This window comes from Meles meles, chromosome 4 (genome assembly GCF_922984935.1).
Source record: "Meles meles chromosome 4, mMelMel3.1 paternal haplotype, whole genome shotgun sequence".
Classification (NCBI taxonomy): domain Eukaryota; kingdom Metazoa; phylum Chordata; class Mammalia; order Carnivora; family Mustelidae; genus Meles; species Meles meles.
The window spans coordinates 58,559,463-58,586,208 of record NC_060069.1 but is presented as its reverse complement, the minus strand read 5'-3'; positions in this window follow the sequence as shown (position 1 = coordinate 58,586,208).

Genomic DNA, 26,746 nt, shown 5'->3' with positions numbered 1-26,746 from the left:
CCCAGGGTCCTGGGATTGAGCCCCGCATCGGGCTCTCTGCTCCGCGGGGAGCCTGCTTCCTCCTCTCTCTCTGCCTGCTTCTCTGGCTACTTGTGATCTCTGTCTGTCAAAAAAAATAAATAAAATCTTAAAAAAAAAAAAGAAAATATTAAACCCTTCTTACCTAGTGCTGCCTGCTTAAATGTTTCAAAAGGCAATAGAGTGGGGCGCCTGGGTGGCTCAGTGGGTTAAAGCCTCTGCCTTCGGCTCAAGTCATGATCCCAGGGTCCTGGGATCCAGCCCCGCATCGGGTTCTCTGCTTAGCAGAGAGCCTGCTTCCTCCTCTCTCTCTCTCTGCCTGCCTCTCTGCCTACGTGAAATCTCTGTCTGTCAAATAAATAAATAAAAATCTTTAAAAAAAAAAAAAGGCAATAGAGTGGAGGCACCTGGGTGGCTCAGTCGTTAAGTGTCTGCCTTCTGCTCAGGTCATGATCCCAGGGTCCTGGGATCAAGCCCCACACCACGCTCTCTGCTCAGCAGGAAGCCTGCTTCTCCCTTTCCCTCTCCCCCTGCTTGCGTTCCCGCTCTTGCTGTGTCTCTCTCTGTCAAATAAATAAATAAATTTTTTTAAAGGCAATAGAGTGAAATTTTTTAAAGTTACAGGAAAGCAGGTTCTGCAGATCAGAAAGCTGCAAAAGAATTTGTCAAATACCTGCTAGCTGTTATACAAAAAAGGTTATGTGGAAGAGCAGGTTGGCAATGCCTATGAGACTTACTTGTTTTAAAAGGATATTGGCAAATTAACCTATATAAAGCAAATGGTATTTCAGCTGACAAAAATGTTGTGACCAAAGGCTCACAGAAACTTAACCCTGTATTTCCCATAGGAGCAATAGTTCAATATTAACTAATTTAGTGTTTGTGGCAACTTTATTGAACATTACTACATAAGTAAGGAGATAAGACTGTATTAGGGTCAATGCAGTAGGAATGTTTTTCATTTAAATGGAGAATTGTTGAAATGGTCAATGTTTGAGGATCAGCAGAAACAGAAAGACGCTGACTGCAGTCTTTATGGAAGAAGAGCATGCCAACTCTGAGTTCTCCTTTCCCCACCCATGGAATCACCCCACCCCTGCTTTCTGTTAATGAGTATTTCTCAACTCTCTGACACTCAGAGGGAGCTGGGCCTATTGCAGGTAGTCATTAATAGCAAGTAATTTTCTGAGGATGTAAAGATCTTCCTGAACTAGTCAAATGTTATACTCAATATGAGGTGTCTTATGTGGGAAAGTCGAATAAATGTATGTCAGGCTCTCTTTCTTTCTCTCTCTCTCTCTCTCACACACAAATATATATCATATACATACATGGACGATAAGGTAGAAATACACACACACACACACACGCATGTACACACACATCATATCAGCCTAACAACCCCACACATACAACCAATGAGTCAACAAAGAAGTAAAAAATGAAATCAAAAGACACCTTGAGACGAATATGAAAATGAAACAGTTCAAAATCTTTGGGAAACAGTAAGAACAGTTCTTTTTTTTTTTAAGATTTTATTTATTTGACAGACAGAGATCACAAGCAGGCAGAGAGGCAGGCAGAGAGAGAGGAAGGGAAGCAGGCTCCCTGCTGAGCAGACAGCCCCATGTGGGGCTCAATCCCAGGACCCTGGGACCATGACCTGAAGGCAGGTCTGCTGAAGGCAGAGGTTTTAACCCACTGAGCCACCCAGGCGCCCCACAAGAACAGTTCTGAGAAGGAAATTTATTGCAATTCAGGCCTACCTCATGAAACAAATCTCAAATAATCTGACCTTATACATAAAAACCTAAAAAGAACAAAGCCTGATGCTATTAGAAGGAAGGAACTGTAATGATCAGAGCATAAATAAATGAAACAGAGACTAAAAAACAACAGGGGGTATCAATTAAAACAAGAACCCGTTCTTCGAAAAGGTAAACAAAACTGATAAACCTTTAACCAGAATCATCAAGAAAAAAAAGTTATAAAATATATAAGTCATAAGGATGAAAAGTACAGCATAGAAAATATAGTCAGTATTTTATTACTTTGTATGGTGATAGATACAACACTTACCATGTTAAACATTTTGTAATCTGTGTAACTGTTGATTCACTATGTTGTACACTTAAAATTAATATAATATTGTATGTCACGTATACCTAAAATTTTTTTAATTTTTGAAAAAGTGATGTTTGCAGATAAATCTATAGGTATAGTTATGGAAATTTCTGGAAGTTTTTTTTACTGCTTTTTTTTTCTTAGTGTAAGAGGAAATATAGCTGTTATTTTTCTAACTAAATCAACATTTATGTTCTCTCAGAATAGTGATGTTTATACAGTTAGATTTATATTAAGCTCTATCTTTGTAAACATATAATGACACAATGCAATATTGTGTTTTCAGAATTCTTTTTTTAAACAGGCTTTGAAATTCTTGCATAAGTACTAGCATTAAAATTATTTGAGTAGTTTGATTTTTAAAGTACATAAATGTCAGTGGAATTGGAAAGTGTGTCAGCCCCAGTTATAGTCCATAGGCTTTTGGACAATTTGTCGATGTCAGAATTTGAGCACCTATTCACAGTTGTCTCTGTGCCATTATGTTTTTACTTTTTTTTTTTTTGCATTCTTTTTTTTTTAATTTAATTTTATTTTTTCAGTGTTCCAAGATTCATTGTTTATGTACCACACCCAGTGCTCCATGCAGTACATGCCCACCTTAATACCCAGCACCAGGCCCCTCCCAAGCCTCCATCCCTCTCCCCTCCCAAACCCTCAGTTTGTTTCTCAGAGTCCAGTGTCTCTCACGGTTCATCTCCCTCTCCAATTTCCCCCAACTCACTTCTCCTCCCCTTCACCCAATGTCCTCTGTATTATTCCTTATGCTCCACAAGTAAGTGAAACCATATGGTAATTGACTCTCTCTACTTGACTTATTTCACTAAGCAGAATCTCCTCCAGTCCCGTCCATGTTAATGCAAAAGTTGGGTATTCATCCTTTCTGATGGAGGCATAATACTCCATTGTATATATAGACCATATCTTCTTTATCCATTCATCCATTGAAGGGCATCTTGGCTCTTTCCACGGTTTGGCAATTGTGGCCATTGCTGTGATGAACATTGGGGTACAGATGGCCCTTCTGTTCACTACATCTGTATCTTTGGGGTAAATACCCAGCAGTGCAATTGCAGGGTCAAAGGAAAGCTCTATTTTTAATTTAAGGAATCTCCACACTGTTTTCTAAAGTGGCTACACCAACTTGCATTCCCTACAACAGTATAAGAGGGTTCCCCTTTCTCCACATCCTCTCCAACACATGTTGTTTACTCTCTTGTTAATTTTGGACATTCTAACTGGTATAAAGTGGTATCTCAACATGGTTTTGATTTTAATCTCCGTAATCTGGCTAATGATGATGAACATTTTTTCATGTGTCTGTTAGCCATTTGTATGTCTTCTTTGGAGAAGTGTCTGTTCATGTCTTTTGCCCATTTTTTGACGTGATTATCTGTTTTGTGTGTGTTGAGTTTGAGGAGTTCTTTATAGATCTTGGGATTTCATCAAGATCAAAAGCTTCTGCACAGCAAAGGAGACAGTCAACAAAACAAAGAGGCAACCCACAGAATGGAGAAGATATTTGCAAATGACACTACAGACAAAGGGGTGATAGCCATTATGCTTTTAAAGATTACATTATGTTACAGTGTATTCAATTCCCTCAAGCAAGAAATAGGATGGCTTCCTCTAGGTAAAAATATTTATTTTCACATTCAAATTGATCGTTTCTGTTTCCCATCCTTGCCTTTTACTGGTTTTCAATTGTAGATGTGGTGTTAAGGAATGAATCATAATTTTAAGCCTGCATATAAAGTAGAATATGGAGGCAAATAGAGTTTGCTGAAACTTCATTGTTAAATGAGTACTGACATTTGATAGTTTTACTAGTTTTACACTGACTGTTAATAGCCATGAGAACAGCTTATCCTCAAAATGTAACAAGGCATTTCTCAGAGGGAAAAAAAAAAGAGGAAAATAGAACTAATCATTCTTTTGGGTACAGTTGGATAATCCTAGTACCATAAGACAGGAAAGGAGACAAATAATAGGAACTGTATTATATTAAATAAAATCTGGGACAGAAAAAACTGATTAAATAATCTCAAAAAATATGGAGCCAGTCTCACATATCTCTTTACCTTTTAATCTTTCAACACTGTTATGCGTTTGGTAAGTGTTTAGTGAAGGAGCAGTAACTAGGCAGGAGTAAAACTGTTCTGCATAAATAACATTTTGGATTTTAGATACCTTAATTTAAAGAAAAAAGTCATGGTTTTTCTATCCACTTATTTATTCATCCATAGCCCTCTCAATGTGATTGTAATTCATGGTTGAAAGGACTTATAAGATTGAAGACCTAAAAGACCAAAAAATTAAAAAATAAAAATAAGTCAACAATGGCAATGAAAAATTAAAATTTACAAATCATTATTCTAGGAAAACTGCATTAAAATTATGTAATTATGCACATTGCACTTTATAATCAAGTGGATTTGGCCACTATGACATCATTATTTATTCATTTTCAAGTAAACATCATGCACAATGACAAACTAATTTTAATTATTATAACTCTGAAAGTATTTAAATTATTAAAATATATTTATTCATAAAAAGTATTTTGATAAAAAATAATCTACTATTCCTATAAGGATATAGACAATAAAAAGCAATACATATCCATTAGTACCCAGATTATACCATAAACTTATATTGCATTAATGAGCCAAAATCTGAAAGTTTCCATAATAATGAATTTTTCATATCTATAATTTAGAAATTTAAAGCATAACACTAAATAATTTTTGGTTAAAGAGGAAATTTAAATGAAAATTATGAACTATATAGAATGAGCAACAATTACATCATTACATGTTGAAACCTGTGGGATGCTGCCAAAGTAATCCTTAGAGGGATATTTATGAGCAAAAATAAATTCATTTATTTATTTATTTAAAAGATTTTATTTATAAATCAGAAAGCAATCACAAGCAGGTAGAGTGGCAGACAGAGAGAGAAGCAGGCTCCTTGCTGAGCAGAAAGCCTGACATGGTACTCCATCTCAGGACACTGGGATCATGACTTGAGCCAAAAGCAGAAACTTAACTAACTGAGCCACCCAGGCATCCCTAAAATGTATTTATTATTAAACAATAAGAAGTTAGAACAAATGGCATAAGCTTTTGATTTAATAAACAAACATACAAAATAAACCAGACAAACCAAATATTAGACACAGAGATTCATCTCCAGATCACCCTACAAGGAGAGACTTTTTTATGCAGAGACAGAAGGAAAGTATGGAGAGCCTGCCAGCTTCTTTAGGGTCCACCTCACCTGCAAAGACCCCTCTTTGTTTGAGGCCACATTTTCTAGAGTAGCCTGCACCTGGTAACTCAAGACCCATTTGATCCAATGAGGACCAGCTCTAATGGGCAATTCTTAACTTCAGAGCTCCCTGGTAGATTGGTCAAGACTTTGCTGAGCCTCCAGAGCAGTTCTATTCCTCCCTCTGCACAGTTCTACAGTTATCTCCCTGCATTTCACAACAGAGAACAAATAACAGAATAAAGAGATGAGTCTTTATAAAATAAAAATTTAAAACGTAAAATGAAATAGGTAAAATTTAAGTAAACCTGACCAAATTTAGATAGTACACAAGTAAACATCAAGAATTAAAATGGGAACAAACTTACAGATACTGATATAGTCAACTTGATACTAACATATTTTATAAACTAAAAAGAAAAAAAAGGACTAAAATTGTCAGGAGAAGGACTCAGTTTAGGAAAGAAAAATGGACCAATAAACATAAAAGTTGCTGATCTAATCCCCCCAAAAATGTATCAGGCCCAGACAGGGTGAGTTCTATCAAAACTTAAAAAAAAAAACAACCCAAAAACACAAAGACAAAGACAAACTATTTTGAATCATAGAAAAAGATGCTCCCCAAGACATTTCTGAGGCAAAAATAATCCTGTTACTAAACTAGATAAAGACAGCACAGAGGGGCGCCTGGGTGGCTCAGTGGGTTAAGCCTCTGCCTTCGGCTCAGGTCATGATCTGAGGATCCTGGGATCGAGCCCCACATGGGGCTCTCTGCTCAACGGGGAGCCTGCTTCCCTTCCTCTCTCTCTGCCTGCCCTCTGCCTACTTGTGATCTCTCTCTGTCAAATAAATAAATAAATAATCTTAAAAAAAAAAAAAAGGCACAGGGAAAGACAAGTCTCATGAAGGTAGATACAAACTTCTAAAGTCAAACATTAACAAAATGAATATAACAGTCAGTGAAAGAATCATAAACAATAACCAACTAGGTTTTACCCCATAATTGCAAGAATAATTTAACATTATAGTAATAACATTACTATATTAAAAGTTGACAGAATTCAATATCCAAACTCTGAATCATATTTTAGTGTATATAGAGGGTAACCATCAGAAATTTCAGCAAACATTCATTTTATACTGAAACTTTAAGGCATCCCATTAAAGCCAGGAGTAAGGCCAGGATGACACAGCCATTCTACTCTCCAACACTGTAACATAAGCTCCAGCTAATGTAATAAGATCTGCAGCAGGAATGAATAAATACGTAAGTGAAGAAACAGAAGATGTATAAAGATTGGAAAGAAAGAGACAAAACTGTCAATTTCTGCAAAAAACACAATGGTCAATACAGGAAACACAAGAGAATCAAAGACAAACTTACAATAGTCAGAGAAACGATAAAATACTTAGGAAGAAACCTAACAGGAAATCCAAGACATTAATAGAGAAAACAAAAAAAAACTTTTCTGAAATATATAAATAAGTTGCTAAGTGGAAATATATTCAGAGGTAGGAAGGTCACTTAGTAGAAAGATATCAATACTCCCAGGATTAATTTATTAATTCAATGCTGTCAAACAAAATATTGTAAGACTTTTCACCAAGTTTTTGACAAACTTTTTTTAATGCATAATGAACACAAAAGCCATAATTATTATTTTGTTATTTAATTTTTTAAATTAACATATAATGTATTATTAGCCCCAAGGGGTACAGGTCTGTGAATTGCCAGGTTTACACACTTCACAGCACTCACATAGCACATTCCATAACCCCACCACCTTCTCCCTACCTCCCTCCCCCCAGCAAACCTGTTTGTTTTGTGATATTAAGAGTCTCTCATGGTTTGTCTCCCTCCAGATACCATTTTGTTTCATTTATTCTTTTCCTACCCCTCAAACCCCTCACGTTGCATCTCCACTTCCTCATATCAGGGAGATCATATGATAGTTGTCTTTCTCTGATTGACTTATTTCGCTAAGCATAATACCCTCTAGTTCCATTCATGTTGTCACAAAGGCCATACTTATTTTTAATAAAAAATAAGGGAGATATTTATTTACACAAGCTAGATATCAAGAAAAATTCTCTTTTTTTTTTTTTTTTTTTTTTGACAGACAGCGATCACAAGTAGGCAGAGAGGCAGGCAGAGAGAGAGCGAGAGAGGAGGAAGCAGGCTTCCCACCAAGCAGAAAGCCCGATGCAGGGCTCGATCCCAGGACCCTGGGATCATGACCTGAGCTGAAGGCAGAGGCTTTAACCCACTGAGCCACCCAAGAACCCCTCAAGACAATTCTTAAAGTAACTAATATAATATTGTCTTGGTGTAGGAACAAATCAACAGACACAACAGAGCATCCTGAGATAACCATTTTGTAAATAAGAGAATAGAAAATGTGATAAAGGTGGTACCCTCAAATTATGTTAATTCCTGACCTCATAATTTTCTTCCAAATATGAAAATTTGAGAGAAAGCTATAGGTAAATATATTTATGATTATGAGATAGGTGATATTTGACATACACAGGAAAAAAGATCCAAAAGTTATAAAATGATTATATACACACACATATATTTAAGACTTATTTATTTATTTGAGGTGGGGTGGAGAGGTGCAGAGGAAGAGGGAGAGAGAGTCTTAAGCAGACTCTGTGCTGAGCTCAGAGCCCAGCACAAAGCTAGCTCTCATGACCCTGATATTACAACCGAGCTGAAACCAAGAGTCAGAGGCTCAACCAACTGTATCACCTAGATGCCCCAAAATGACTATATACTTTTAAAGCATAAACAAAGTAAAAAAAAAACAAAACTAAAAGTAAATATTTACATTTAACAGTCTAAGGATTAGTATCCTGAGTATATAAAGAACTTTATATCAAGAAGACCAAAGAGACCCCCTAAAATGAGCAGTTCACAGCACAGAAAACATAAATAGCAATGCACGTGAAAGAAAAAAAATCCCAATCCCAATGGTAATCACTGAAATGCATATTAAAACAACTCACCAAATAGCAAAAAATTAAATTTGCTATTAAGTATCAATAAGAATGCATAAAATGAGTAATATCATACAGTGCTGAGAGCATAAATTGGTAGAGCCCCTAAGGAGGACACTTTTCAGAGTCAAAATGGCACACACCTTGCATCCAGGTAATTCCATTATCTCACCTAGAGAATTACACATATGCTCTGGAAGATGTGCTCAAGACTGCTCATCAAAGATTGTGATAAACTGGAAACTACTCAAATGTGTATCAGTAAGAGAATATGGACCATAAATCTGGATACCCTCACACTATGTAACATTATGTAACAATTAAAATGAAAAATATATCAATACATATGAATTCAAGTATTTCTTTTCTAAAACATACTATAAAATCAATGCAAGTTGCAGAAAAATACCCCCCAAAGCCCAAAATTATATGTCTATATGGATGCATATATATTTTGAAAAATACAAAGAAAAAGATCTAGAAGGAATAACCAAAGGAGTTTACTTCTGGGGAGAGGATACCGAATAATGATTTAGGAGCTGTGGTGAGGTAGGCAAAACAATGCCCCCCAAAGATGTCCATGTCCTAATCCCTAGGGTTACACAGCAAAGAGGGATTAAGATAAAAGATTGAATAAGGTTGCTAATAACAGACTTAAAATATGGAGATTATCCTGAATTATGCATGAGCCCACTGTATTTAGAAAGGTCTTTAAAAGTGGAGGAGAGAGGCAGAAAACAAAAAACAAAACAGAGAGATAGCAGCATGAGAAGGATTTGGCTCATGTTGCTTTGGAAATGGAAGAAGAGACTTCAAGCCAATGATTGAGGGCAGCCCCTAAAAGTTGGAAAAGGAAAGGAAACAGATTCTCCCTTAGAGCCTCCAAAATAAACATAGCCCTACTAACACCTTGGTTTTACCCCAGTGAGACCAATTTCAGACTTCTGGCTTCCAGAATTAGAAGATAAATGTATAATGTTTAAGCCACTAAATTTTTGGTAATTTTTATTATAGCAAAAGAGGAAACTAAGACAGGTGGTTAAAAATGGACTTTGCCTTGCCTATAATAAATACATGAGTTTTTAAATATAGAAAACCCATTTATGTGTAACTTCAAATTATACATAAATTTATGTTAATTTCCTTTATTTTAAATAAAGGAAAGGAAAAGATAGTAACAGATGTCACTGGGTAGTACTTATCCTGCTATCATTATCATTATTATCATTACTATTGTATGCTTGTTTTGTTTGTTCATGTTAATGCAGCATGATAAAAATTGGCATGAATTGAAACTGTTGTAACCGAGGAATGTCAGCCTAACCAGTGAAGAAGTTTTGAGTTTCTTTCTGAAGACTTGGGCCTCCTCCAGCTGGACACTACAGCTCACCATTTTTAAGCTTCACACTTCAATATCTACTAAACTAAATTCTGTGAAAAATTAACTAAGTATGGTATCTGTTAGTTTCTTTGCCAGCAAAAAAACAAGTTACCAGGAAAGTTTTTTTAAAGACCATAAGCAGTTTAATAACAAAGAAACATTTTGACTCATTCTCCTTTTCTTAACAATTAGATCTTAAGCAAGGAACAAAGACAAGTCCAGGCCCAAATACTTCAGTGAACAAGAGGTGCTATTTTTAGCATCATCATGATTTCCCCTCACTCTGCAGCCATAACATAAGTAGCTGCTACATTTGTGAGGCTGTGACCTAATTCATTTGATAAAGTACAATTCCCAAATCTATGTTTTGCTGACTACAGATGGAGGGAAAACCTATTGACAAGCTCAAAACCTATCAAAAAACTCTTAAAGTAGTTCAAAGTAAAAAACAACTTCAACTGAAAAAGCAATAGAGTCTTTGTCATTTATACATGTATGCAAGACTTCTACTCCCCTAATTTTCAAAAATTACTTGAGAAAAGCCACAAATAAGCAATTAGAAACCAGATGAGTTTGCTAAAAGGAGAGTGATAGATGTTACTATATCAACCTGAGGGGAGTTAGTTTACAAAATTGGGAGCACTAATATTTATTCTGGATTTCTTGGCAGCTAAAATGAATGAAAAGGGAAAAACTGAGATATATAATGGCAGTTTTAGAAATGTTAATTTCTTCCTTATTTTCTTATTGTTTAATAAAAGAAATCATACCAGCTATTTTTTCAGAAACAAAAGTTCATATGGCACTAATTTTAAGGAAGAATTTGAAGCATCTATATCTAAGGAGAAACACTGGGCAAATCATTATATATTTTTGTCAACCATGTAGCCATCTGTAAAACCGAGAGCACACATTATACTAAAGCTTCACTCCATGGAATTACTTCTTCAGAGTGTTTGGATAATACCATTCAGCTATATTTCTTTCTGGTGGTTGAACTTTAGCATAGTTAGAAAAGTTAGACAAACAAGAGGAACAGATACTTTGCTCTCTAAACAGTTTCTTTCAAACACAAATTAGTTTTGAAAATTCATGGCTGAATTCCCTTATTAGTGCTTTAAGTGTCAATATTCTGTCCTGTTGTCTATATACGGCTTTAGATATTTCAGAGACTAAGTATCAAGAACAGAGTTCTCACACAGCTGTGAAAATTTATGGGCATAATTGATGGTAGGCAAACTTTAATATGAATATATGCTAGAAGTAATTACAGTTATCATTAACAAGTTTCTTTTTTTTTAAGATTTTATTTATTCATCTGACAGAGAGAGAAATCACAAGTAGGCAGAGCAGCAGGCAGAGGAAGAGGGAGAAGCAGGCTCCCCATTGAGCAGAAAGCCTGATACCGAGCTCAATCCCAGGATGACGGGATCATGACCTGAAGCTGAAGGCAGGTGCTTAACCAACTGAGCCACCTACGCATCCCTAACAAAGTTCTTAAAAATATATATTTTTTAAACTTCCTGGGCAGCTATCTTAAGTATCTGATTTAAGCCCTCAAGTTTTGTGCTATATATGGAAGAAACAATTTTGGAATCTTCCTGTCCCAACAGCTCTGTATAAGCAATTTAGTGATACATGTAGTTCCAAGGATGCTTATTTTGCCACTTCCAACTCATATGACTCAGGCTAGCCAGTTAGCACCATCCATTTCCTCAGCTATAGTAATTGTTCAGGAATGGACCCAAGACAACCTAATGAGAGTGAACCTCAGGATTTTGCTTTCATTATTGGGACTAGTGGGTTCATTTCAAATTGTTTTCAAAGCTGTGGTGTGTGACTATGAGACTTAAAATCATGGATATGTGCTATGGTGAGTACTGTGAATTGTGTAAGACTGATGATTCACAGACCTGTACCCCTGAAGCAAATAATACATTATATGTTAATAAAAAATTAAAAAATAAGTAAATAAATAGAAATTTTTAAAAAAAACATGATGTCCATTTTTACTGTAATGAGGAAACCTAGCCTGAGGGTGAAACTGACACAAGAAGACAGAGTCAAAAGAATCAGAGAAATGGATGTGGAGACCTGATGACATCACTGGCCTCTGGATCAAACCATTCCATCAAATCAAACAACTAGACTTTTTAGTTTCATGAACCATAAATTTCCTTAAAGCTATGTTAACTTGTGTTTTCCATTTAAAGAAAAAAGCATTCACTAGTTTTTATTTAGTTGTTAGATGTTTAGTTGTTACCTACCCTACCCATTAAAAAAATTAAAACCCTTCTTTATGGCCTACTTTTAAACTGAACTACATTCTGATGGACCCACAAGGATAAGTTAGGAAGAAAAGTATTCTCAAATAGCTAAATAGAAGGACCTTCCGGTTGGAGTCCCTTTGGACTGTCCATTCAGATATGAGAAAATGTGTGACAAAAATCAATGATTTTAGTTTTAATATAATTAAAGCTCTCTTGCTGTGTTCTGACAATAATTAGCAGATTTAGTTTCTTAAGAGGTTAGAATACTAAATTCATATTATTAATATATAAAATGTTGTTTAACATTATTTTGCCATAACAGGTAACATGGATACTTTGCATTGCATAAATAAGCCAAAGAACTTCAATATTCAAGGATTAATGACAGTGTTATTAAAGAATTGTCTTTTCAATGCCAAATTCCCATGGAAATGCATAATGAAATCTATAAATTGTGTATCAACTTTATGAAACAAAAGTGGAAGTTACCCACATGACTGAAAGTTGTAAGAATTTCTACTAGATGCATACCAATAGTTTGGGCGAAGAAGGCACTGAGGGATAACACACAAAACTCTCCACTGAGAGATGTAACATGTACAAGACAAACGCCAAAGGAATCCTAAAAGATATCCTTTCACCCTAGACATCCCACAACTCAGGGCTTCATTCTGAAGAGTCTTTGACTAACAACACTGAGACACTATAGTGATATTCTGAAGCCCTGAAATTTCCTGTGCATATTGATGATGAACTCAAACATAACAGACACACTCAGTGAATAAATTAATATTTATGAGTAAAGATAATGAATAATACATTGAGCATTACAAACCTTAAGGTTAAATTTAAGATTAAATTCAAGAAATTTTCCTGTCTCAAAGGGAAAGAGTTAAAGACAAATAGAAAAAAGACAAATGACAGAACTAGGAAATCAACCTATAAATATCAACAATTATTTTTTCAAATTTTTATTTAAATCTAGTTAGTTAACATATAGAGTAATATTGGTTATAGAAATAGAATTTAGTGATTCATCACTTACATATAACATCCAGTGCTCATCACAAGTGCTCTCCTTAATGCACATCACCCATTTAGCCCATCCTCCTACCCGCCTCCCCTTCAACAATTATTTAAAAAGAAAACAGAGCAGAAGAAGCAGAGTAATATTCAAATAATGGTGGAAAACTTTCAAGCAATTGAAAAAAATTATGTTTCAGGAAAAGTTATTATTTATAATCCTCTGAAGAATTTTAAGAAGGGTTATGTTGTTGAAAAGTAAATAATCCCACAGAAAGTCCTATATTCAAGTAAAGGGACAGAGAAGAAGAAAAGCATGGGGGTTATAGAACATGCTGGAGGAAGCAAATGCCAGTGAAATAGAGAATACAAGGTAGCTGAGAAGTGAGAGAGGAAAAAAAAAAAAAAAAAAAAAAAAAAAAAGCTCTAAAGTGTGTATTTGGAGAGTTAAATGATGTACTTTCCAGGGTTGCCTGGGTGGCTCAGTTCATTAAGCCTCCAGCTCTTGGTTTTGGCTCAGGTCATGATCTCAGGTTTATCGAATGGAGCCCTAGCACTGGGCTCTGTGCTCAGTGGGAAGATTGTTTGGGATTCTCTCCCTCTCCTCTCCTCTGTGCCCTGTGCCTCCCTCACCAGTCTAAATAAATCTTTAAAAAATAAATAAATTATGTACTTTCCATAATATAACCATTTTCCTCCATATCCCCATTAAAAATTTGATAGAATTTATTTTCTTCACTACTGCTTAGTGGTGTAGTTGGTATTAGGACACAATAACATTATGCCTCAAAGTTAATGTGAGGCAAGGATGGAGACTTCCCACAGTAGTTGAATCACATCTAGACAACATGCATGGAAATTCCTTACTCTAAAGAAAAATTTTGGTTTAAAAATTCAAAATATACATCATGTTTATGATAAACTGAAAGGAATAAATATGTAGGCCAATTCTTTTGGCATTCTCAAACTTTTAAGAGAAAAAGTCCTAAAAACTTTGAAAAAAAATTAGATTATCATCAAGCTAGTGTGCCCCCCCCCCCCCAAACTATTCCACAACACTAGAGTAACATACATAGGTTTCTGAGCAGGGAAAAGAATGTGCCTTAAGAATAAAAGATATTAATCTGGATTTGCAAGTATCTTCTCCCATTCAGGAGGTTGCCCTCTTGTTTTATTGACGGCTTTACTGTGCAAAAGTTTTTTATTTTGATGTAGACTTGATAGTTTATTTTTTATTTTGTTTTTCTTGCTCTAGGAAGCATATCTAGAAAAATTCTGCTATGGCCAATGGCAGAGAAATTACTGCCTGTGCTCTCTTCTAGAATTTTTTATGGTGTTAAGTCTCACATTTAGCTCTTTAATCCATTTTGAGTTTATTTTTTTGTATGGTTTAAGAATGTGGTCCAGTTTCATTCTTTTGCATATAGTTCTACCAGTTTTTGCAGTACCACTAATTGAAGAGACTATCTTTTTCTCATTATACATTCTTGCCTCCTTTATCATACATTAATTGAACATATAAACATGGGTTTGTTTCTGGGCTCTCTTCTGTTCCATTGATCTATGTGTCTATTTTTGTGCCAGTATCATACTGTTTGATTACTACAGCTTTGTAGTATATCTTGAAATCTGGAATTGTGATACCTCCAGCTTTGTTTTTATTTCTCTAGCTATATTTGGCTATTTGGGGCCTTTATGTAGTTCCATACAAAATTTTAGAATTATATGTCTAGTTTTGTAGGAAATACTGGTAATATTGGTATTTTGATGAGGATCATGCTGAATCTATAGATGGCTTTGGGTAGTACAGATATTTTAACAATATTCTTTCAATCCATGAGCATGGAATATCTCTCCATTCATTTGTGTCATTTTCAACTTCTTTCACCAATGTTTCATAATTTTCAGAGTACAAGCCTTTCACTTCTTTGGTTAAGCTTATTCCTAGATATTTTATTCTTTTTTGATACAAGTATAAATGGGCAGAAGACCTGAATAGACATTTTTCCAAAGAAGCCATACAGATGTCAAACAGACACCTAAAAAGATGCTCAATATCACAAATCATCAAGGAAATGCAAATCAAAATCACAATGAGATACCATCTTACATTTGTCAGAATAATTAAAATCAAAAAGACAAGAAATAACAAGTGTTGGTGAGGATGTGGAGCAAAAGGAACCCTTGAACACTATTGGTGAGAATGTAAATTGGTACAGCAATGCGAAATTAAAAATAAAAATACCATATGATCAAATAATTCCACTACTGAATATTTACCCAAAGAAAATGAAAACACTAATTTGAAAAGATATATGCACCCTTATGTTCACTGTAGCATTATTTACAATAGAAAAGCTACAGAAGCAATCTAAATGTCCACCAACAGACAACTGGATAAAGAAGACACACATTGTGGAATGTCATACAGCCATGAAAAGAGATGAGACCATGCCATTTGTGACATGAAAGACCTAGAGGGTGTTATGCTAAATGAAATTAAGTCAAACCAAGAAAAACAAATACCACATAATTTCACTCATGTGTGGAATCTTAAATGAATAAATAAACAAATAAAAAGCAGAATCAGTCTCATAAATGCAGAGAACAAACTGATTGTTGCCAGGGAGAGGGGGATGAGGGAATGGGCAAATACGTAAAGGAGAGTGGGAGATACAGGCTTTTGGTCATAGAATGAATAAGTCATGGGAATAAAAGTCATAGCACAGGGACTATAGTCAATGATACTATAATAGCTGTATGGTGATAGATAGTAGCTTCACTTGTGGTTAGCATAGAATAACATACAAATTTGTCAAATCACTATGTTGTATGCCTGAAACTAAAGTAATACTGATGTTGGGTACACTTAAAATAAAAATAAGTAAATAAATAAAAGAGCAAGCCAATATTTTCCTGACTAGAGAAGAACTCATATAACCAGAAAATCTCACTCAGGATAACTGTTATGAGTCATGATGGTTTAAAAAAGCTTACCAGGTGTGTTGGGTCTCAAAAATAGGATTTGACAAGAATGAAAAGGACATGGGCATTTCTAAGTATTTGGGAGTAAGAAGTGATCTTAGAGATGATTATAAGTCATAAAAGAGGGTACGAACAAAAAGCTAAAGAAGAAACAAGAGTCTTGGTTGCACATTAACAAAAGAAAATGGAAACAATCTGAGGTTTATGAAGAGTGACATGAAGGCAGTAGCTGGCAAGATTAAGCTGTGGGATGGGCTGATGGCATGGAAACATGAGGTGCAAAGGAAAATGAAAAGAGTTAAGACATGAGGTAATGACAGCCTAGCCCAAGATAGTGACAATGGGAGTATTTGTAAAGAGGCGGGAATTATTTTGACACAAGTTCTGTTGGGCTCTAAGGTTAGTATATAGAATGAAATATGGGAATAGAGAGAAGACACCAGTGTTAGGACACCAGGAAGAAATAGAACAAGCTAACATGTGGTAGGACAAGTTATGCCTTAAAAGTTGTACCCAAATCTACAAGTTCTGCCTTAAAAGTTATACCCAAATTTGTACGCTTGAGATAAGATGTTTAAAAAGCTCCAAGCTTAGTAAATTACAAACAATACCCAATACCAAGCCCTTGGATTGTTTAGAGTAGTAATATCCAGCCATTTGGTAATAATTATATTTGAGAAAGGTAGTAACTGGGAGGAAAAGTTGTTTACAAACAAATGAAAGGGGGTAAATAATAATCACCAAATGAAGAACAGGAAAATACTTATGGGAGTATGTGTACATGACTATTAGAAAGCCAGGAATTATGTGAAAAAGAGCAATAACAAGGAATCAGCAGTAATGTGGAGGAAGAAGAGTCAGAGCCATGGAATCATAAACTGTATAAAGGAATTTAATTGAGTTGTTAAGAGAATTCCTTCTGAGTTACCTAGACTTGGGTTTTCACAGAGCCCTGAAAACAGCTACTTTGATTAGGCTTTGGCAAGTGGGAATTAAAGGTGTTCTGGATAATGAAATTATCATCTCCACCTTTATGGAGAGAACTGTGGGAGGCCAGGACTACAAAAGGAAGTGATTCAGGCAGTCTACTATTTTATTTATTTATTTTTTATTTAAATTCAATTTAGTTAACATATACTGTATTATTTGTTTCAGGGTATACTGTAGCAATTCATCAGTTACATATAACACCCAGTGCTCATAAGTGCCCTCCTTGATGATCATCACTCAGTTACCCTATCTCCCACCCACTTCCCCTCCAGAAACCCTCAGTTTGCTTCCTATAGTTAGAAGTCTCTTACGGTTTGCCTCTCTCTCTGTTTTCATCATATTTTATTTTTCCTTCCCCTCTCCTATGTTCGTCTGTTTCATTTCTTAAATTCCACATATGTGTGAAATCATACGGTATTTGTCTTTCTATGACTGAGTTATTTCGCTTGACATAATATCCTCTAGTTCCATCCACATCATTGCAAGTGGCAAGATTTCATTCTTTTTGATGGCTAAGTAATATTCCATTGTATATGTATACCACATCTTCTTTATCCATTCATCTCTTTACGGCCATCTGGGCTCTTTCCATATTTTGACTATTGTGAACATTGCTGCTATAAACACTGGGGTGCATTTACCCCTTAAAATCACTATGCTTGTATCCTCTGGATAAGTACCTAATAGTGCAACTGCTGAGTTTCATGGTAGTTCTATTTTTAACTTTTTGAGGAAACTCCATACTGTTTTCCATGGTGGCATCACAGTTTGCATTCCCACCAATAGTTCACAAAGCTTCCTTTTCCTCCACATCCTCACCAAGACCTGTTGTTTCACACGTTGCTGATTTTAGCCATTCTGACAGGTGTGAGGTGGTATCTCATTGTGGTTTTGATTCGTATTTCCCTAAAGCCATGTAGTGTTGATCACACTTTCACGTGCCTGTTAGCCACTTGTATGTTGTCTTTGGATAAATGTGTGTTCATAGGCAGTCTACCATATTAAATTTCAGTTGACAGATAAGAGAGAAGAAACTAAGACAATGCCAAGGTTTAAACATAAAAGACTGGGAATATAATGATGTAGTTATCATAAATAGCAAAATCCAGAAGGAAGTATGGTTAGAGGAACATGAGTTTAAATTTAAATCCACAGACTATAAAATGGCAGCAAAATATCCAAGTGAAAGTTTATTGCAGTCTATTGGAAACCTGGGTCTGGAGCCCATAGGACAGGCCAGAACTTAAGGAGAGCAATAGAATTTTAGAAATCAGTTTTGAAGGGGGGTATTTAAACCCATGGAATTCTAAAAGGGAAAAAAAAAGAGTAGAGCTAGAAGGGGGCGAAGAAAAAAAAACCCTGGAGAAGTTCCACATTAGCTGCAGAAACAGGGAAAAGGGTCTTACAGGAGACTGATGAAATATTTGAGAGGCATTAAGACAATCAGAATGAAGACATAAATAAAGAAGCTTTTAAAAATGAGGACATTCTCAGGGACACCTGGGGGGCTCAGTGGGTTAAAGCCTCTGCTTTCAGCTCAGGTCATGGTCTCAGGATCCTGGGATCAAGCCCTGAATCAGGCTCTCTGCTCAGCAGGGAGCCTTCTTCTGCCTCTCTGCCTACTTGTGATCTCTGTCTGTCAAATAAATAAATAAACCTTTTTTTTAAAAAATGAGGATATTTTCAAAGTATATTAAAAAGTCCAAGAGAGTGAAGACTGGGGAAAGCTCACCAAATTATTTTGGAACTAGATAAAGCTATGATAATAGAGGCCCAAATTAACAGTGATTTAAACATACTAAACATTTATTTCTCCATTCTATTAGTAGTCTAGACAAGGGAGATCTTACTTTATAAGGTTGTCAGGAACCCAATATCTTTATTGCTACCTTATTTCTGGGATTTTGCTTTCTTCTGTATGGTTCCTAATGGCTTCTCACAGTACTCCCATTTTAGGAAGTCATATGGAGAGTGGGAAGGAAGGAAGCTGTGACTCAGAAGTGGCACAAGTCACTTCCCCTCATATTCTTTTGGCTAGAACTTAGTCATATGGCTGAAATTATGCTATAGCTGAGTATATATGTACATAAATGAAAATTATATTATAATGGAAGAAGAAGAGGATAAATATTCACTGCCACTGTCAGTGAATTTCCTTGAACTTCGGTCTGATTTAGATGACCATTTTCTTTACTCTCAAAGTGTCCGGTCATAATATTTATAAATTGACCTGAATTATTTTGTTTAAACATTGCCTTTTCAGACTATTAGCACCTTGAGGGCATGGATTAAGACTTATTCATCTTCAAATTCCTACTACCAAAAACAGTACCTGATACTAATAAATGCTAAATAAAGCAACAATATTTGATAAATGAAGGAGACAACCATAAAAGTAGATCCTGTGGATATTCTGAATTATGTTTTTTTCATACTAGTGTCATACAAACTATATATTTAGAATGATAGTCATTTATCAGATATATATCATGCAAATATTTTTCATGGGCTATAAACTGAGTTTTCATGTGCCTTCTTAACTGTCTCTTGAAAAGCAAGTTTTAATTCAGATTAAATTTTCAATTTATCAGTTTAAAAAATAAAAATAAGAAGTAAATAAAAGTAGATTGAGTATTGGAACAACTTTTGCAATTTAAGTGATAAAGGATGAAAAATTATTTCCTTTAATGAATATAAGAATGTTCTGGCATTTTTCATATACCATAAAAAGTTTGTGCTTTGAAATTTCCTTGAAATAATTAATATAATAAACATTGTGATTTAGACGAGCAGAAAACAATTTCAGAGAAGAAAACATCAAAATGAATTGACCAAAACAAAAAGTAAGGGAAGTACAGGTTGCTCAAAATCCATTATGTGGATGCACACAGTAAAAACCTATGTCTATGACTTACACTTTTATTCATCCTTTACTAAAAGCTGCCCCCTCCTTGTATATTCTGATCCAGGAAATCCCCATAAGACTAAACCTCTCCAGTGCAAGCACAGTCTAAGGATAGTTACTTATTCAGATGCAACAGTATTCAGCTCTGTTACTGAGAATTTTTTAGTGAATGAAGAACCAAAAATATATATTTCTGACTAGGTTAAAATACAGGTTTCAACTGAAAGGACCTTGGTTTATGGTAAAAGCAGCTTTTACCTATAACCCTCAGTTGCCTTGAAATTAACAGGTGCTTCAGGGTGAATATCTAGCAAACCTAACACTTGCTTCTCAATTATTTCTTTGCCAGTTTACAAACACACACCCTGAGCTCAAGGACTTTAAAAGGAACATGGCACCTCAGGAGAGACTCAAGGGGAAAACTGGATTAAAGTCTGTAGCCTATAGAAAAAAGTCTTCTGCAGTCAGTTGATAGCATGATATACAATGAATTAAAAAAAAAAACCCAAAATCTATATAAAAAAATTAGCACTAGAAGTATCCTTTCCTAGTATTGTAAAGATTATGTATCTCCACTCAGTAGCCAAAATTACACTTAAAGCTGAAATATTAAAAAGTCAGTCTCATTAAAGTCCTGAATAAACAAAAGTGTTCTGGAAGTTCTGAAAAGCATATTGAGAAATTGAAAGAAATTACCAAGAGTATAATTAATTGCAGAAAATATGATCACATAACCAGAAATGCCAAGAAATCATCAAAAAACTTAGAATTAATAATAAAGTTATGAAAAGTGGCTATGAATAAGTCTCTTTATATAAATATACATTTGTATATATACACAAGTACATATACATATATACATATAAATATATAGGGACTATGTATTTGTACATATATAATGCATATGTATATACATACTTATATGTAAATATATAGACAATATATTGTAAATATCATTTTATGACAAACCAACAATAATATTTAAAAAATATAACAGGAATACGATTCTTCACAAAATAATAAATACCACAAAATAACAAAGGAGTCAGTTAATCAAGAAGAAAACATTTATGCACTTCCTGAAAAAATGCATTTAGGAAAAATCTAATGGTCTGCAAGGAGAGAAAGAAAATTCACAATTACACTCAGAAATTTCAACCCCTTCTCTCACTAGATAGAACAAGGGATCAGAACATCAATAATGATATTTAGGATTTGAATTATGTTACCAATCAAGTTTTAAATGCTAACATTGATATACCATCCCACCCAATAACAGTGGAATACACATTCTTTTCAAATATACCTAAACATTTACTATGACAGACCATATTCTAAGTCATAAAGTTAGTCTCAATGTTAAAAGGATTCAAGATATACAAAGTTTATTCTCTGGCCACAATAAAAGTAGAAACCAATAATAGAAAGATCTCTGGAAAATTCCCTAATATTTAGAAATAAAATACTATATTTCTAAATCACCCGTGGATCAAAGAAATAATAAAAGAGAAATTAGAAAATATTTCACACTGACTGAAAATAAAAATATGCCAAAATTACAGAATGCAGCTAAAGGAGTTACTAAAGGTAAACTTAGAGCACTAAATTCATACATAGGGAAAGAAGAAACATCTCCAATTAATGATCTCATCTTTCACAATAAAGAATCTCATTTTAAAAAAAGAGAAAACTAAATGCAAAGCAAGGAGAAAAAAAGAAATACTAGAGATCAGAGGAGAAAATCAATTAAAGAAAATCAGAAAGTGATATAAAAATCAGTGAAAACAAAAGCTGATTCTTTGAGAAGATCAATAAAATTGATAAACCTCTAGTCAGACTGGTTAGAAAAGAAAGTAAGGAGACAATTATCAGTATTAGGAATGAGAAAACAATTCTACAGCTATTAAAAAGGGAAAAGGGTGAGTCAAGATGGTGGAGAAGTAGCAGGCTGAGACTACATCAGGAAGCAGGGGATCAGCTAGATAACTTATCTAAACATTGCAAACACCTACAAATCCAACAGGAGATTGAAGAGAAGAACAGCAATTCTAGAAACAGAAAATCAACCATTTTCTGAAAGGTAGGACTGGCGGAGACGTGAATCCAAATGACGGGAAGATAGACCGTGGGGGGAGGGGCCGGCTTCCAGCAAGCAGCGGAGCAACGGAGCACAAAAACAGGACTTTTAAAAGTCTGTTCCACTGAGGGACATTGCTCCAGAGGCTAAACCGGGGTGAAGCCCAAGCGGGGTCAACGTGGCCCCAGGTCCCGCAGGGTCACAGAAGGATCGGAGATGTCGGAGTGTCGCAGAGCTTGCAGGTATTAGAACGGGGAAGCCGGCTACAGAGACAGAGCTGAGGACTGAGCTCTCAGCTTGGGGTTACCTTGAACCAGTTGCAGGCTGGGTGAGCTCGGAGCGCAGCCGGAGGCTGGGGATACGGGAGTGATTGGGCACTGTTCTCTGGGGGCGCACTGAGGAGTGGGGCCCCGGGCACTCGGCTCCTCCAAGCCAGAGACTAGGAGGCCGCCATCTTTCATTCCCATCCTCCGGAACGCTACGGAAAGCATTCAGGGAACAAAAGCTCCCGAACAAACCCGAGCAGATTACTCAGTCCGGCCCCAGGTAAGGGCGGTGCAATTCTGCCTCAGGCAAAGACACTTGAAAGTCACTACAACAGGCCCCTCCCCCAGAAGAGCAACAAAAAAATCGAGCCAGGACAAAGTTCACCTACCAAGGAAAGCAGGTTCAATACCTAGGACAGCAGCGGAATTCCAGAGGAAGAGAAAGCAAAGCTCAGAACTCATGGCTTTCTCCCCATGATTCTTTAGTCTTGTGGTTAATTTAATTTTTTTTTCAATTTTTTTTCTTCCTCTGCTAAATTTTTTTAAACTTTAACCCTTTTCTCTTTTAATATTTTTTGACTAGTTTATCTAATATATATATATTTTCTTTCTTTTTTATATTTTTTCTTTATTTTATTTTTTAATTTTTTCTTTTTTTTTTCTGAACCTCTTTTTATCCCCTTTCTCCCCCCCATGACTTGGGGTCTCTTCTGATTTGGTTAAAGTGCATTTTCCTGGGGTCTTTGCCAGACTTTTAGTATTTTACTTGCTCCTTCATATACTCTTATCTGGACAAAATGACAAGGCAGAAAAATTCACCACAAAAAAAAAGAACAAGAGGCAGTACCAAAGGCTAGGGACTTAATCAATACAGACATAGGTAATATGTCAGATCTAGAGTTCAGAATGATGATTCTGAAGGTTCTAGCCGGGCTCGAAAAAGGCATGGAAGATATTAGAGAAACCCTCTCTGGAGATATAAAAGCCATTTCTGGAGAAATAAAAGAACTAAAATCTAACCAAGTTGAAACAAAAAAAGCTACTAATGAGGTGCAATCAAAAATGGAGGCTCTCACTGCTGTGATAAATGAGGCAGAAGAAAGAATTAGTGATATAGAAGACCAAATGACAGAGAATAAAAAAGCTGAGCAAAAGAGGGACAAATAGCTACTGGACCATGAGGGGAGAATTTGAGAGATAAGTGACACCATAAGATGAAACAACATTAGAATAATTGGGATTCCAGAAGAAGAGAGAGGGGAGCAGAAGGTCTATTGGAGAGAATTTCCCTAATATGGCAAGGGAACAAGCATAGAAATCCAGGAGTGCAGAGAACCCCCTCCAAGTCAACAAGAATAGGTCCACACCCCGTCACCTAATAGTAAAATTTACAAGTCTTAGTGACAAAGAGAAAATCCTGAAAGCAGCCCAGAAAAGAAGTCTGTAACATACAATGTTAAAAACATTAGATTGGCAACAGACTTAACCACAGAGACCTGGCAGGCCAGAAAGAGCTGGCATGATATATTCAGAGCACTCAACGAGAAAAACATGCAGCCAAGAATACTCTATCCAGCTAGGCTATCATTGAAAATAGAAGGAGAGATCAAAAGCTTCCAGGACAAACAAAAACTGAAAGAATTTGCAAACACCAAACCAGCTCTACAGGAAATATGGAAAGGGGTCCTCTAAGCAAAGAGAGAACCTAAAACTAGTCGATCAGAAAGGACCAGAGACAATATACAGTAACAGACACCTTACAGGCAATACAATGGCACTAAATTCATATCTCTCAATAGTTACCCTGAATGTTAATGGGCTAAATGCCCCAATCAAAAGACACAGGGTACCAGTATGGATAAAAAAACAAAACCCATCTATATGTTGCCTACAAAAAACTCATTTTAGACGCGAAGACACCTCCAGATTTAAAGTGAGGGGGTAGAAAAAAATTTATCATGCTAATGGGCATCAGAAGAAAGCTGGGGTGGCAATCCTTATATCAGATCAATTAGATTTTAAGCCAAAGACTATAATAAGAGATGAGGAAGGACACTATATCCTACTCAAAGGGTCTGTCCAACAAGAAGATCTAACAATTTTAAATATCTATGCCCCTAACGTGGGAGCAGACAACTATATAAATCAATCAATAACAAAATCAAAGAAACACATCAATAATAATACAATAATAGTAGGGGACTTTAACACTCCCCTCACTGAATTGGACAGATCATCCAAGCAAAAGATCAATAAGGAAATAAAGGCCTCAAATGACACACTGGACCTGATGGACATCACAGATATATTCAGAACATTTCATCCCAAAGCAACAGAATACACATTCTTCTCTAGTGCACATGGAACATTCTCCAGAATAGATCACATCCTGGGTCCTAAATCAGGTCTTAACTGGTATCAAAAGATAAGGATCATTCCCTGAATATTTTCAGACCACAATGCTCTGAAGCTAGAACTCAATTACTAGAGGAAATTTGGAAAGAACCCAAATACATGGAGACTAAACAGCATCCTTTTAAAGAATGAATGGGTCAACCAGGAAATTAAAGAAGAATTGAAAGAAATTCATGGAAACAAATGATAATGAAAACACAACGGTTCAAAATCTTTGGGACACAGCAAAGGCAGTCCTGAGAGGTAAATATATAGCAGTACAAGCCTTTCTCAAGAAACAAGAAAGGTCTCAAGTACACAACCTAACCCTACACCTAAAGGAGCTGGAGAAAGAACAAGAAAGAACCCCTAAACCCAGAAGGAGAAGAGAAATCATGAAGATCAGAGCAGAAATCAATGAAATAGAAACCAAAAAAACAAAAGAACAAATCAAAGAAACTAGGAGCTGGTTCTTTGAAAGAGTTAATAAGATTGATAAACCCCTGGCCAGACTTATCAAAAAGAAAAGAGAAAGACCCAAATAAATACAATCATGAATGAAAGAGGAGAGATCACAACTAACACTAAAGAAATACAGACAATTATAAGAACATACTATGAGCAACTCTATGCCAACAAATTTGACAATCTGGAAGAAATGGATGCATTCCTAGAGACATATAAACAACCACAGCTGAACCAGGAAGAAATAGAAAACGTGAACAGACCCATATCCAGTAAGAAGATTGAAACAGTCATCAAAAATCTCCAAACAAACAAAAGCCCAGGGCCAGATGGCTTCCCAGGGGAATTCCACCATACATTTAAAGAAGAACTAATGCCTATTCTCCTGAAACTGTCCCAGAAAATAGAAATGGAAGGAAAACTTCCAAACTCATTTTATGAGGCAAGCCTCACCTTGATCCCCAAACCAGACAAGGATCCCACCAAAAAAGAGAACTACAGACCAATATCCTTGATGAACACAGATGCAAAAATTCTCACCCAAATACTAGCCAATAGGATTCAACAGTACATTAAAATGATTATTCACCACGACCAAATGGGATTTATTCCAGGGCTCCAAGGTTGGTTCAACATCCGCAAATCAATCAATGTGATACAACACATTAATAAAAGAAAGAACAAGAACCATATGATACTCTCAATAGTTGCTGAAAAAGCATTTGACAAAGTACAGCATCCCTTCCTGATCAAAACTCTTCAAAGTGTAGGGATAGAGGGCGCATACCTCAATATTATCAAAGACATTATGAAAAACCCACTGCAAATATCATTCTCAATGGAGAAAAACTGATATCTTTTCCGTTAAGGTCAGGAACACGGCAGGGATGTCCATTATCACCACTGCTATTCAACATAGTACTAGAAGTCCTAGCCTCAGCAATCAGACAACAAAAAGAAATTAAAGGCATCCAAAGCGGCAAAGAAGAAGTCAAACTATCACTCTTCACAGATGATATGATACTGTATGTGGAAAACCCAAAAGACTCCACTCCAAAACTACTAGAACTTGTACAGGAATTCAGTAAAGTGTCAGGATATAAAATCAATGCACAGAAATCAGTTGCACTTCTCTACACCAATAAGAAGACAGAAGAAAGAGAAATTAAGGAGTCAATCCCATTTACAATTGCACCCAAAACTATAAGATACCTAGGAATAAACCTAACCAAAGAGGCTAAGAATCTATATGCAGAAAACTACAAAGTACTCATGAAAGAAATTGAGGAAGACACAAAGAAATGGAAAAATGTTCCATGCTCCTAGATTGGAAGAATAAATATTGTGAAAATGTCTATGCTACCTAAAGCAATCTACACATTTAATGCAATCCCTATCAAAATTCCATCCATTTTTTTTTTCACAGAAATGGAAAAAATAATCCTAAAATTTATATGGAACCAGAAAAGACCTAGAACAACCAAAGGAATTTTGAAAAAGAAAGCCAAAGTTGGTGGCATCACAATTCCGGACTTCAAGCTCTATTACAAAGCTGTCATCATCAAGACAGCATGGTAC